General features: G+C 41.2%; 1 protein-coding gene and 1 long non-coding RNA gene across 4 annotated transcripts in view; one reads left to right on the forward strand and one right to left on the reverse strand.

The window, feature by feature from the left end:
- RB1CC1 (RB1 inducible coiled-coil 1) overlaps nucleotides 1-2,409 on the reverse strand; it is a 74,137-nt gene extending 71,728 nt beyond the window's left edge. For all 3 annotated transcript variants that reach the window (XM_081266228.1, XM_081266227.1, XM_081266226.1), the window contains exon 1: nucleotides 2,271-2,409. The gene's annotated coding sequence lies outside the window, so the exon portion shown is untranslated. The remainder of the gene's footprint in view (nucleotides 1-2,270) is intronic.
- Nucleotides 2,410-2,736: 327 nt separating this feature from the next.
- LOC308633423 lies at nucleotides 2,737-8,629 on the forward strand. Its single transcript, XR_014018781.1, has 2 exons — nucleotides 2,737-2,863; nucleotides 8,333-8,629. It is a non-coding gene; the product is annotated as an uncharacterized lncRNA (long non-coding RNA).
- Nucleotides 8,630-12,911: the final 4,282 nt, after the last annotated feature.

Genomic DNA, 12,911 nt, shown 5'->3' on the forward strand with positions numbered 1-12,911 from the left:
TTATGCTTCCTCAGCCAGTATTTCTGACAAAACAGTGTAATTGGGGCAAGAGAATATTATTACCTGAATGAAAAAATTTTACTAGCCTTTCTTCTAGAAACTAAAATAATTCCAGCAACTCAGACAGCTGAGACAGGAGGATCACAAGTTTGAGACCAGCCTCTGTAATTTAGCAAGGCTCTTGGTGTATCCTCATCATATATATATTAGTATTAAAAGGGTGGGGACACTCTGGATGTAGTAAATAAAGCGCCTCTGGGTTCAACCCCCAGTACCAAAAAAATAATCAAGTGATATACGTGTACAAGGTAAAGCATACAGTCCTCAAATACATGCTAAATGTAAATAAAATTTTAAAGAGAATTCCTAAATTAGAAGCCAAATAAAAAATCTTTCAAACTTACATATAATTTAAGTTTAACACTATGGCATTCAAAAGAGGTCTTGGGGCTGGGATGTGGCTCAGTGGTAAAGTGCATGCCTAGCATGTGAGAGGCCCTGGGTTGGATCCCCTTTGCTCAAAAAACAAAACAAAACAAAACAAAACAAAAGAAAAGTCTTGTGTCCTCTGCCATTTTGGCCTTCATGAATTTAATTTGTAAAGTCAATCTGCTATGCATTCTGACCTGCTGTTTGTCAGCAAGGCCCAGAAAAACTTTTAAAGCCAAGAGTACTGTTTCACTGTCTTCACTGACATCCTGATCAGGCCCCAAAATACTATTCAATTTGATTAACATTAAGGATTTAAAACAAGACTAAATGATTTTAAAACACGGCCTGAAACCAGGTGCGGTGCCTCAAGCCTAAGACCATCTTCAGCAACTTAGTGAGACCCTGTTTCAAAATGAAAAGAAAAAGGGCTTGGGATGTAGCTCAGTGGTAAAGCACGAGTGGATTTAATCCCCAGTACCTAAACAAACAAAGAAACGGCCTGAAAAAAATAAATAAATAAAACATGGCCTAAGCCCATATCAAATATCCATCAGAGATTTATCAACAAACATACCTAAAGCATCCATTAAATAAATCTAGTGTTTTGTAGACAATCACAAACGTTTAAAAAAAGACAGGCATATTACTGAGAAAATGTTTATTCAAGCCACGTTAACAACACTAAATACAAAAAGTATTTCACACTCCTAGTTATGGTCCTCTTACAGATCCAATAACCCAAATAATAAAATCAGCCAACTTCCTTCAAAATTCCCTTTCACTTCTCATCTGACCACAAGTGCAAGGACTATCTTTTTATCAACTATCAAAGTACAATAACATTCTGGATTGAACACAAGCCTTTTTAAAAGTCTTTTTTAAACTGCTAACTTTCCAAGCCTTCACGTAAATGACACAAACCCATCAATACAAAAACTTCTAAACTACACTTAAAAAGAGGTTAGTAAAACGGGTGCTTTTTAATGTTCATAGCAGACGAGAACATTACCATGCCCCGTAGTGACTTTTTCAATGGTAAGCACATTAGTGTTCCTTGGCATCCAGGCCTACCTATACCACTTCATGATATGACCACACTTAGGAGTCACACTGGAGAAGCCTAGATTACGAAACCATAAATAGAAAACACAGCACATCCACTGGCCGGCGGAAGAAACTATTGCCACTCCACTCAGAAGCTGCCACTTCTCTTGTTAGTAAATGTATTTTTGTTTCTACCAAAGAAGTTGTGAAATCCGCACACACACCCCATCCCAAATCTATCAGTGAGGCGGGCGGAGGCTGAGTCATTCCTAGGAGTAACTTTACACCGATCTTCGCACTCCGGGGGGTCGGACAAAGACCTCATCTCTAGGTTCCTCCCATTCTGCGCCTCGACCCAACCCCACTCTCCCACTCTCCGGTTTCTTTAGCCCAACACACCTCTAGAGCTGAGCACTGGCTATGGTGACCAGGGTGAGGCTGCATCCCGGTGGGTTCAGGCTTCTCTTGCCCTCGGCCACTCCCGTAATTTCACCAGGTGTTGAACAGCAGCACTCTCGAGAAGTGGCCCAGGGGACCTTAGCTGAGGAAGCCAAAGGCAGCCCCATACACCCCGCGGCCCCTTGGAGCATCGACTCGAACCGCTTTTGTCTCCGAGAGCTGACGCGCGGGGAAGGCGGCCTCTGTGCAACACCTGCGGGGGCCGGACTCCGGGCACCGTGGCGAACACACCTGCGCGGCCGGGACCCAGCGCCCCCGACCCACACTGCCAAGGACCGCCGAGCGGCAGTGGTGTCCAGATGGGGGAAGGGGACGCGGGCGGCGGCGACACTTACCCGGCAGCGTCTTCTCCTCCGCCGGCGACAGCAGAGCCGGCGGCCCCCGGCACCATCTTCCGCCACCGCCTCGTCCCCAGCGGCGGCTACCAACCGCCCATTCGGCACTGCCAACCGACACAACCGCCGGTGTCCCGGGCGCCCACCCGCCCGCCGCCGCGGCCCAAACTACTGGTAGAAGGGAGGGGTCAGGGCGGAAAAGGACGCAGTCAGGCCCCTCGGCTCTGGTTAGGGGACCGGGAATCAGCGGGACCGCGGCCAGTCAGAGCCGAGGGGCCCGGACAACCGGAGGACCCCGAAACAGTGCCGAGGGCTTGGCAGGGCCGCGGACACGGCCGCGGCTGGGTTTGTTATTGTCGACTCCGACTCTTCCTCCGCGGAGCACGCCGGGAAACGGCCAGCTGCGGGGGAGGGGCGCACCGGGAGGTGTAGGTTATCGTTTGCGCAGGACCGGAAGTCTGTAGGGTGCCGGGAAAGGGGCGGCTCCGCCTCCGGTGGCGTTGGGCTTGCCTGGCAACTTGGCTGTCCTGCCCTGACCTGGGAAGATTTTGCTGGTGTGTGCTAGTCGCCGTCCTGGCGCGGACTTCCCCAAGGTGAGTTTGACCTTCCTTTGGTACAGCGAGTAGGCCGGAGCTAGGGCAGACCCCCCGCTGAATTTTGGATCAGTCCCAGCTAAAAAAAGTTATTTCCCTCACCTATGGCGGGTGGGGAGCGAGACCACCCAGAGTTTGGGGTCCCCCATAGTCTTGTTTTCAGGATAGCCCTAGGGTGGGATAAAAGCGACAGCATGAGTTACCTGGAGGTCTGTGCCCTTGTGGAGTAATTCTGCCACCAGGGCCCCCAACCGCCGGAACTGTGCCTTAGTGTCTTCTCAAGGGTCCGGTGGCATCCTTTTGTTCAGACCTGATAAGGCAAAGAAAACATCCCAGAGGGAATTAACGCTAGGTCGATTGGAATGGAATTGTAAGCGCTACCACTACCGGTTTTCAGCTTCTTAAGTACTGAATACTTCAGTAGGTTAGTGGTTAACACTCAAGGACGGGAGAGAGTTTCAGGGGAATCCTGGCTCTGTGAACATGATCAGTCCCAAGCAGTGACTGGAAGCCACCCACAGAGCTCGCATTTTAAAATCTGAAGAGTGAATGTTAAGCGTAGAATAATTATATAATACTTTTTAAATTCCTGTAATATCCAGAAATATCTGGTTAAAGTAAAAAAGTTCAGAGGTCAGACCTTTATGTCACCAGAACGAGTTGTCTAGCAGTAAAAGGACACCAAACTAAGCAAGGTTTGCTGTCTTTTACATTTATGGTGGATAGTGAAAACCACTGACTGGTAAGCATTAGTGATTCCCAGTTCCCACCACACTGACCAGGTGTCTGAAAGTTAATAAAGCTAGGCTGTGTTTACCACTGTGTTTTTAAATTTGCAGTACTACATATAAAATGTTGTCTGCAGAGAAATCTGTATGATCTTTGGCGTGTCATGTTGCTTGTTCAGTTTTTTAAAGCTGGAATTGTATCTCACCACTCCAGCAAAATAGAGCAGCAGTGAAAATTAAGCATTAAATTGCTATTATGCCTTAGGGAAAGGTGTAAACTGGCAAGTCTGAAGAGATCAGTCACAGCATAGTAATTAGCACATAGAAAATACTTCGTAAGGATGATTTGGGCCATATATCAACCATGGGAAAACAACAATGTAAAACCTCTAAAGAACATATTGGTACTTGTTCTTCCTCTTAGTTTATCAGTGACATTCCTCATTACAGATACAATCCAACTTAAGATGTGAAAATTTTACTTACACCCATGACAATCTATTAAATAATAAAATGTTTACTTGGTCTGAGTTCTATGAAAAAAAATTGATCTTAATTTTCTCTTAGTCATAGGATTGGAAAAAAAATACCAGAAATGACTGATTCACACCTTATTTTACACCTCCATTGTAAATGTTTAGGTTGTATATGTCAGAAATTGTTTTCTAGAGATAAGTTAAAATGTGTTAATATTGATTCTGTTATATAAATGTAAATATCTTAAGGAAATGTTGTTGTTGTTTTATTTTTTGGTACTAGGGAGTGAATCCAGGAGCACTCAACCACTGAACCACATCCCCAGCCCTTTTTTGTATTTTATTTAGAGACAGGGTCTCGCTGAGTTACTTAGTGCCTCATTAAGTTGCTGAGGCTGGCTTTGAACTCACAATCCTTCTGCCTCAGCCTCCCTAGCTGCTGGGATTACAGACGTGTGCCTCCACACCAGGCTAGAAATATGTTATTAATAGTGAGTACATGTGTCCATAGTATAAATCCATGTTTATTTTCCTTCATACCAAGCCTGCTGAATGCCCTCTGTCCTCTCCCTCAATAAACAAGGAAGGGGGCGTCACATAACTAAATGAAGAGTGCTGAAACTGTTTTGAATTTTCTAAGTCATTTGCCATTATATCAGTCTCATATCTCCCCCTTCCCTTCAAAGCTGTATCTCCTTTTGTTCTATATCCCTTTTGGGTGCTCCTATGTCCTTGTCCATTTATTTGGTTCTCTTCCAAGTTCTTAGGTAATTGTAACACACTGTGAATAATGCAAAGATAAGGTGCTGGGTGAGATGAGAAAAAAGACACTTGGCATCTTTGCATAAGTATTCTTCTAATTAGTAATTTTAGATATTTTGGTATAATTTTAGTAAGAGCAAAAGAAGCAATTTCTTTAAGAGGAATCTGGAGGGATTATATAGGGCCCACTGATAAATACCTGAAGTACTTCAAATCAATTCAAATCTTTAAAATCCTATTTTTTCTTTAGGTCTCAACTTCAGTGTTGAATTGTCTTTCCCTGACATGCCTGCAATCTCAAGAAACTCACATTTAATCTTTTGAGTGCCTGAACTGCTGACTAGAAGCTATTTTTAAAAGATGAACTGTTTCTGCAATACCTGGTTCTACAATGGTGTACATTCTATTAATAAGCATTTGTTGGCAGTGCCCCACGTCTTATTTAGGTCCTCAGTTTGTACCTGTACTGACCCCCTGCTAGTCTCCATTATTTACTCCATCCAAGACTACTGTAACCCTGCCTCTTTCCTTCCCAACAGTCTTCACTTCCTTTTGGGTACCAGATATAATTTAAACCTCTTAGTGGCCCAGAAAATGTCCATGATTAGGCCCTAGTCCATTTCTACAGTTTTATCTCCTGGTATCTTTCTCCTTTATACATGCCTTATGTAAATTTGCCTGCCTGGAAATGTTCTTGCCCACTTACTTTCTAAGTCATCCTTTAAAACAGCTTGGGCATTGGCAGCTTCCAACTTCTAAACAGACTGGTAACCATTAATCCTACTGTTACATATCACACAACTGTAAATTTTTTATCTCCCTTAAATTCATGAAAATTTAAGATTAGGAATTCCCCCACACCCAATATTGGTGTGGTAAGCACAATACCACTGAACTACATCACCAGCCCTTTTTGTTTTGATTTTGAAACAAGGTAAGTTCTTGCTAACTTGCCTAGGCAGCCATGAAGTTGTGGTACTCCTGCCTCAGCCTCCCCAGGTAACTAGGATTACAGGCATGTGCCACCACACTGATGAAATGATTCATTATTAACTTAAATTCCTAGAACATTTTGGGGAGCTTGCTACAGTTGACAGAAGTATTTGTTGAGCCCAGCATGGTGCCACATGCTTATAATCCCAGTGGCTTGAGAGGCTGAGACAGGAGGATCACAAGTTCAAAGCCAGCCTCAGCAACATTGGGAGGCTCTAAACAACATGATGAGACTCTTTCATAAAATAAAAAAAGAAAAAGGGCTGGGGATGTGTCAAGCACCCATGGCTTCAATCCCTGGTTACTGTCCCCCACAAAATTCTAGAATGTAATAAGTACTGCAAATATTTATATTGAAAGCCACTAAATAAGTTACTGTGGGAAATTCTTGCCTTCAAATACCACAAAGGCTAGTACAGGGACCATTCAACAAAATTTAGAGGCAAGTTTATGTGGCATTAATCCTTTACCAAAATACATTCAGGATATTAGGAAGATTATAATACACCTCTTAAATTTTGCCAACTGTTCGATTTTTTTTATTTCACTTAGCATATGTGTTAGATATTTCTCTAACAACTTGGTGTCATTACACTCATTTTCTTTCAGATTATATTCAAAGCAGCAATCACAAGTCATGTAATTTTGCTTTATTCAAAGTATGAATCATAATTATGCATTTTTAAAGGATTAACAAGATGTACTGTTTCAGACTTTGTTTTTAAAATCAGAACTAATTTGGTGTACATGATCATGTGCTATTTAGAGGCTGCAAGCTCTATGATTATTAAGTTAATATTTACAGTACCTTAAAGCTGCCCTACGCAGTTGGTCTGTTGGTACTCACACATATTAAGGATAATGATGATAGTTAATTTATGCATGACTGTTTTAAAAGCTAGTGAGCAACACTGTTTCAAATGCTACAAGAAAATGTTTCAAAAAATTAATGCAATAGGTTGAGACAAAACATTTACAAACATTTTACACGTTGAAAGAGATATCTCCTTAGCATCATTTTATTAGGTTCCTATTTTTCATTATTTAAGAGTTTAGCAGGGCTGGGGATGTGGCTCAAGCGGTAGCGCGCTCGCCTGGCATGCATGCTGCCCGGGTTCGATCCTCAGCACCACATACAAAGATGTTGTGTCCACGGAAAACTGCAAAATAAATACTAAAATTCTGTCTCCCTCTCTCTCTCTCTCTCTCTCTCTCTCTCAAAAAAAAAAAAAAAAAAAAAGAGTTTAGCAAAGTGTCCCACAGTAAGCTGGACATGGTGTTGAAAACCTGTAATTCCAGCAACTCACTAGGCTGAGGCAGGAGAATGACAAGCTCCAAGGCCAGCCTGAGCAACTTAGCAAGACCCTCAGTAACTCAGTTACTGCACCACTGCACCCAGCTCTGACCTTAGTTCTTTATGACTTCTTTAAGGAAATACTTGCTGATCATTCTTTGAATGTATTTTGCTTTTATTTTCCTTTTAACGTTTGTAGAAGAGCAATATGATAAAAATGTATGAATGGGGGGCTGGAGTTGTGGCTCAGTGGTAGAGCACTTGCCCAGCATGTGTGAGATCCTGGGTTCGATTCTCAGCACCCATATAAATAAATGCATAAAATAAAGATCCATCAACATCTAAAAAAATATTTTTAAAAAATGGATGAATGAAGCCTACCAATTTAGCAAGACCCTCAGTTACAGCTTGTCTCAAAAGTAAAAAAGGATTGGAGAGATGTAGCTCAGTGGGAGAAAGTCCCTGGGTTCAATCCCCAGATCCATCCCCCAAAACATTTTTTTTCCCAAAGTAGTGCTGACACTACTTCTGGAGTATCTTAAGGAGAAATACAGATACAGATGTCGAACTGACATCCAGGTGCTTGCCTGGACTACAAACTTCTTTGAAGTCTACATTACAAAATACTTTTAGCATTTAATCAAGTACACACAGACAGGCCTCTATAGTAATGAAACATTTCAGAAGAAAAATACTTGCTGCTTGCGGCTGATTTTTTTCCATTCTCCCCCCCCCCCACCCAACCCCTGCCCCCTTACTAGTCTTGACCCACTGTTAATTTTACTGCCAACTAATAATTCAAAAGATATTTGATTTAACGACACAGGCCCCAGATCTTGAGATTCTTTGCTATTGTTTTTGTTATTTTGATTGCATCTCAATAGTGGAGGGCATAGTTATTAAAAACAAAAACAAACAAAAAACAATACTACCTTACTGAAGCTTATAAAACACTTTTCATGGTGTCTTACATGCCTGATGTTGGCTTTAGATTGATAAACCTGTTTTGCTATCTTAACAACCCTATTCAGTTTCTGTAAGCATCTTCCAGTTTTACAGGTGAAGAACTGAGGTATGGAGAGGTTATTACTGATTCATTGTATTTCCTTTAAGTTAATATTTTGTTGTTGTTTTGGATACCAGGGATTGATTGAACCCATGGATGCTGAACCACTGAGCTACACCTAACCCTTTTTATTTTATCTTTTTGAGACAGGGTCTCACTAAGTTGCTTAGGGCCTTGCTAAGTTGCTGAGCTGGCCTCAAACTTGGGATCCTCCTGCCTTGGCCTCGAAAGTCACTGAGATTACAAGCCTGCACCACTGCACTCAGCTCTGACCTTAGTTCTTTATGACTTCTTTAAGGAAATACTTGCCGATCATTCTTTGAATGTATATTGCTTTTATTTTCCTTTTAATGTTTGTACAAGAGCAATATGATAAAAATGTATGAATGAAGCCTACCAAAGCTTTTTAAATACATACAAAATAAAAAGTTATGTGATTTTTTTTTCCTTTGTGTGTACATTGTCTGTATTTTTACCACTACATCTTTGAAAATGTATCATCATTTGTAACTTAAAATGTCTTCTGTTGTTTATCATACACAATTAAATATTCTTACCCAATTTGTTTGTCTGTTTATTTTAGTAGCATCAGTTTTTACTTTGCTTCCCTTTGTTTTAGCCAATCCTACCTGAAGTCCATGTGGGTGATATTCTTTTCCCAGTAGTCATTTTTCCTCCCAGTACTGGAGATTGGATCCACAGCCCTCTGCATGCTAGGCCGGTCCTCTACCACTGAGCTACATTCCTAGCCCTTTTTGATTTTTGAGACAGGGACTTGCTAAATTGCCCAGGCTACCCTCCAACTTGTGATTGTTCTATCTCAGCTTTCCAAGTAGCTAAGATTAAAGATGTGCACTGTGCCTGTGATTCATTGTTAATATGGTTTATTTAAAGTGGCACTAACAGTGCTTGGTGGCTCACACTTGTAATCCCAGTGACCCAAAGATACAAGGACAGGAAGATTGCAAGTTCAAGGCTAACCTCTGCAACTTAGGAAAATCCTGTGTAAAATTTTTTAAGGGCTGGAGAGGTAGCTCAGTATTAGAACATCCCTGAGTTCAATCCCCACTACTGCAAAAACTACAAAAACCACAGATTTGAATGTCTGGATTCTAATCCTATGTCAGCATTCTATGTTATGTTTCCTTAGTAGTCCATTCTTTCATCCTCTTTCCCATCAAACCGCACTATCCTCAAATCTCTACACTTCCCAATTCTCTCCTTGGTAAGTAATCTCACTTCTGACATCACTGAGAAAATAGAATTTATGAGAAAAGAACTCTCTTACTTTTCTGCTGTGCAATCTGTAACTCGACCTAAATCTATTCTCCCACCAATCCCTATTCTGTCCCTGTACTTAAGGTATTCGTGAGCTTTTGACACATTTTGCCATCTCATTTTGCCATTTTCTGGAACAATTTGGTAAGTGTAAGATTTAGTTCACATGTATGAAATGTGTTACAAAATGTAAATATCTTTAAAAGTGAAAGCTGCACATGCCCCATACCTGATTTGGGGGAGGTTGGGATTGCAGGATTTCCAACAGACCAGATTTGGCCACCTGCTACCTCAAGAAGCCAGAGGGATGAGTGGTGGTAAAGTAGGAAAGGAATTATTTCAGTATGGTTGTTCCAGAGAGTATTGTATATTCTCTCATATGTGACAGCTAAAAAAAAGTAGACTGGAGCCACGCACAGTAGCAAAGGCCTGTAATTCCAGCAATTTTGGAAACTAAGGCAGGAGGATTGCAAGTTCAAAGCCATCCTTAGCAATTAGCAGAGCCCTGTATGAAAACAAAAAGTAAAAAGTAGGAATGTAGCTTAGTGTCCTAAATCCTGTCTTTGAAGGTACTGACAAGAGCTCCAGGTTTATATAAAGGAAAGACAGTAATGCAGGAGAGGGATAAGAAGTATGCATAGTCAGCAATCTTGGTCAAACTGACCTCTGGTTGATCATTACCTCAGGTCAGCTCTGGGGATATGCTGCCTGTGAAATTGTAACTGCTTGAGGAGATAGTTGGGGTCCCATCGTGAGATGATCTGCCTGCAAGGCTCAGTGTTCCTGGAACTTGAGATAAACTGGAGAAATAACCCAGAACAAGGCAGAAGGGCAAAACAGAATCAGTCCTGGGTTCTCTTTTAAATCTCCCATTTTAAAGAGTCCATGTTACAATAGGACCACCCAAAGCACAGGAAACAAGCAAAAATTGACAAGTTGCATTACATTCAACAAAAAGCTGTGCACCAAAAAAAGCAATCACAGTGAAGAGACAATGTATAGAATGGGAGAAAATACTTGCCAACTACTCTGGGTTAATACCCAGAATATATGAAGACCTAAAAAAATCCAAGTAATCCCATTTAAAAAATGAGCAAATGATCTGAATAGGCACCTTTTAATTTTTTTAGAGATAGGGTCTCACTGAGTTGCTTAGGGTCTTGTTGCTGAGGCTGGCTTGGGATTACAGGTGTGTGCCACCACTCCTGGCTAAATAGGCACTTCTTAAAAGAAGAAATACAAATGGCCAACATATACTTGAAAAATGGGAAATATCATTGCTACCAGGGAAATGTAAATCAACTCTAGTGAGATACAACCTCATGCCATTTAAAATTGCTATTATAAAAAAAATAAATGTTAGTGAGGATGTAGAGAAAAAGAACTCTTAAACACTCTAGGTGAGGGGCTGGGGATGTGGCTCAGGCGGTAGCGCACTCGCCTGGAATGCATGCAGCCCAGGTTAGATCCTCAGCACCACATACAAACAAAGATGTTGTGTCCGCGAAAAACTAAGAAAAAATAAATATTAAAAAAACCAAACACTCTAGGTGAGATGTAAAAGTCATTATGGAAAACAGTATGGAAGTTTTTCAAAAAGCTGACAATTGATCTGCCACATGATCCAGCTTTCCCACTTTTGGGAATATACCAAAGGAAATGGCATGGGTAAAACAGATACCTGCACACTCATGCTTATTTTATTATTCACAATAGTCCCTTATGGGCAGGTATATGGTAAAATAAAATGTGGTATGTATAAATAGTATAGTAGTTATAAAGAATGATATGCTGTCATTTGCAACAAAATGGATAGAACTGGAGGACATGCCAAGTAAAGTAAACCAGACAGTCTCACATGGGGCAGCTAAAAAAAAGTGAACTTGAGACTAGTGCAGTAGCAAAGGCCTGAAATCCCAGCAACTCAGGTGGCTGAGGCAGCTCAGCCAAAAGTTTAAGGCCAGCCTCAGCAATTTAGCAAGCCCTCAGCAACTCAGCAGGACTGTGACTCAAAACAAATAAATAAAAAGAACTAGGGATGTAGTTCAGTGATAAAGAACCCCTGGATTTAATCACTTGTATACCACTTCCAAAAGTGCACCCAAATAGAATTGTGATTAATAGTGATTGGGGAAATTGTGGGGAGGTGGAGAGGGTCGATAAAGGGATGTTGGATTTGATCAGTACACAGTTGTGTGTATGTGTGGAAACATCATACTGAACCCCATTTATATGTACAATTAACATGTCAATCAGAAATAATTTTTTAAGAAATTTCTTACTAAAAGAAAAATCAGCAGCCAGTGTTCAATATGCTAGAATACCACTGAGTCAGGAAAAGAAGATAAAATACACTAAGATGGAAAATAAGAGAAATATAGAAGGTGGCATGATAGAAGCTCAGAAATTTGAAATGAGATAGGAAAATTAGAGAGTGGGGCCAGAAGGGAAAACTGCCAACCTCTGGAACAAGATTAATTAGTTATATTTGTCACATTCTGCTTTTATTTCCTTGGTGTGTGTTTTGCATTAGGCTAAGATTTGGAAATTTATTACCTGTTCTTAACCACACATTTGAAAGAAGTTGCCAAGTAATGACTATTCTTTATTTGTCTATTGGTACTATGGATTGAACCCCAGGATACTTTACCATTGAGCTACATCCTCAGTCCTTTTTATTCTTTATTATTAGACAGGGTCTCACTGTGTTGTTGAGGTTGCCCTTAAACTTGTGATCCTCCTACCTGAGCCTTCCTAGTCACTGTGATCAGGGGCATGGTCCACCAGACAGGAATTTTAAATTCTTCAAACGTTCCATAGCTTCAACTGTGCCTTGTTCTGATGATCCCCGCGGACACAGAGCAACCTATTCTTCAGTGCCTTTTATACCTTATTTATCTATCACAACAAATTGCCATTTTACATGAGAAAGCTGAAGCTCAGGCTTGTTTTGTTTCATTTGTTTGTTTGTTTGTTTGAGATATGGTCTTACTGGGTTTCCCCCCAGGCTGGTTTTGAACTTGTGGGTTTGAGTGCTCCTCTTGTTTCAGTCTCTCCAATAGCTGGTTCTTTTCTTTGTTAAACTCTCAAATTTTAAAATTCTCAGTGGTACAATGAAAAAAGATAAGAACCTCTCCCATCAAAGTAAAATTCTCAGTAGCACAGATAATTTTTACTGCTCTCAAAACCCAAATCCCCAGTGTGATGGCACACACCTGTAATGCCTGTAATCCCAGAAGAGGCTTAGGAGGCTGAGGCAGGAGGATCTCAAGTTCAAGGCAGCCTTAGCAATCTAGCAAAACCTTCAGCAACTTAGAAAGCTCCCGTCTCAAAATAAAAAAGGTTCTGGGGAGGTAGCTTAGTGGTAGACAACACCCCCCCACACACACACCCTGGGTTCAATCCCTAGTAGACTGCCTCTTTGTTATAATATATGAACTTGAAATTGAGC

This window comes from Spermophilus citellus (assembly GCF_964194105.1).
Source record: "Spermophilus citellus genome assembly, chromosome: 14".
Taxonomy (NCBI): Eukaryota; Metazoa; Chordata; class Mammalia; order Rodentia; family Sciuridae; genus Spermophilus; species Spermophilus citellus.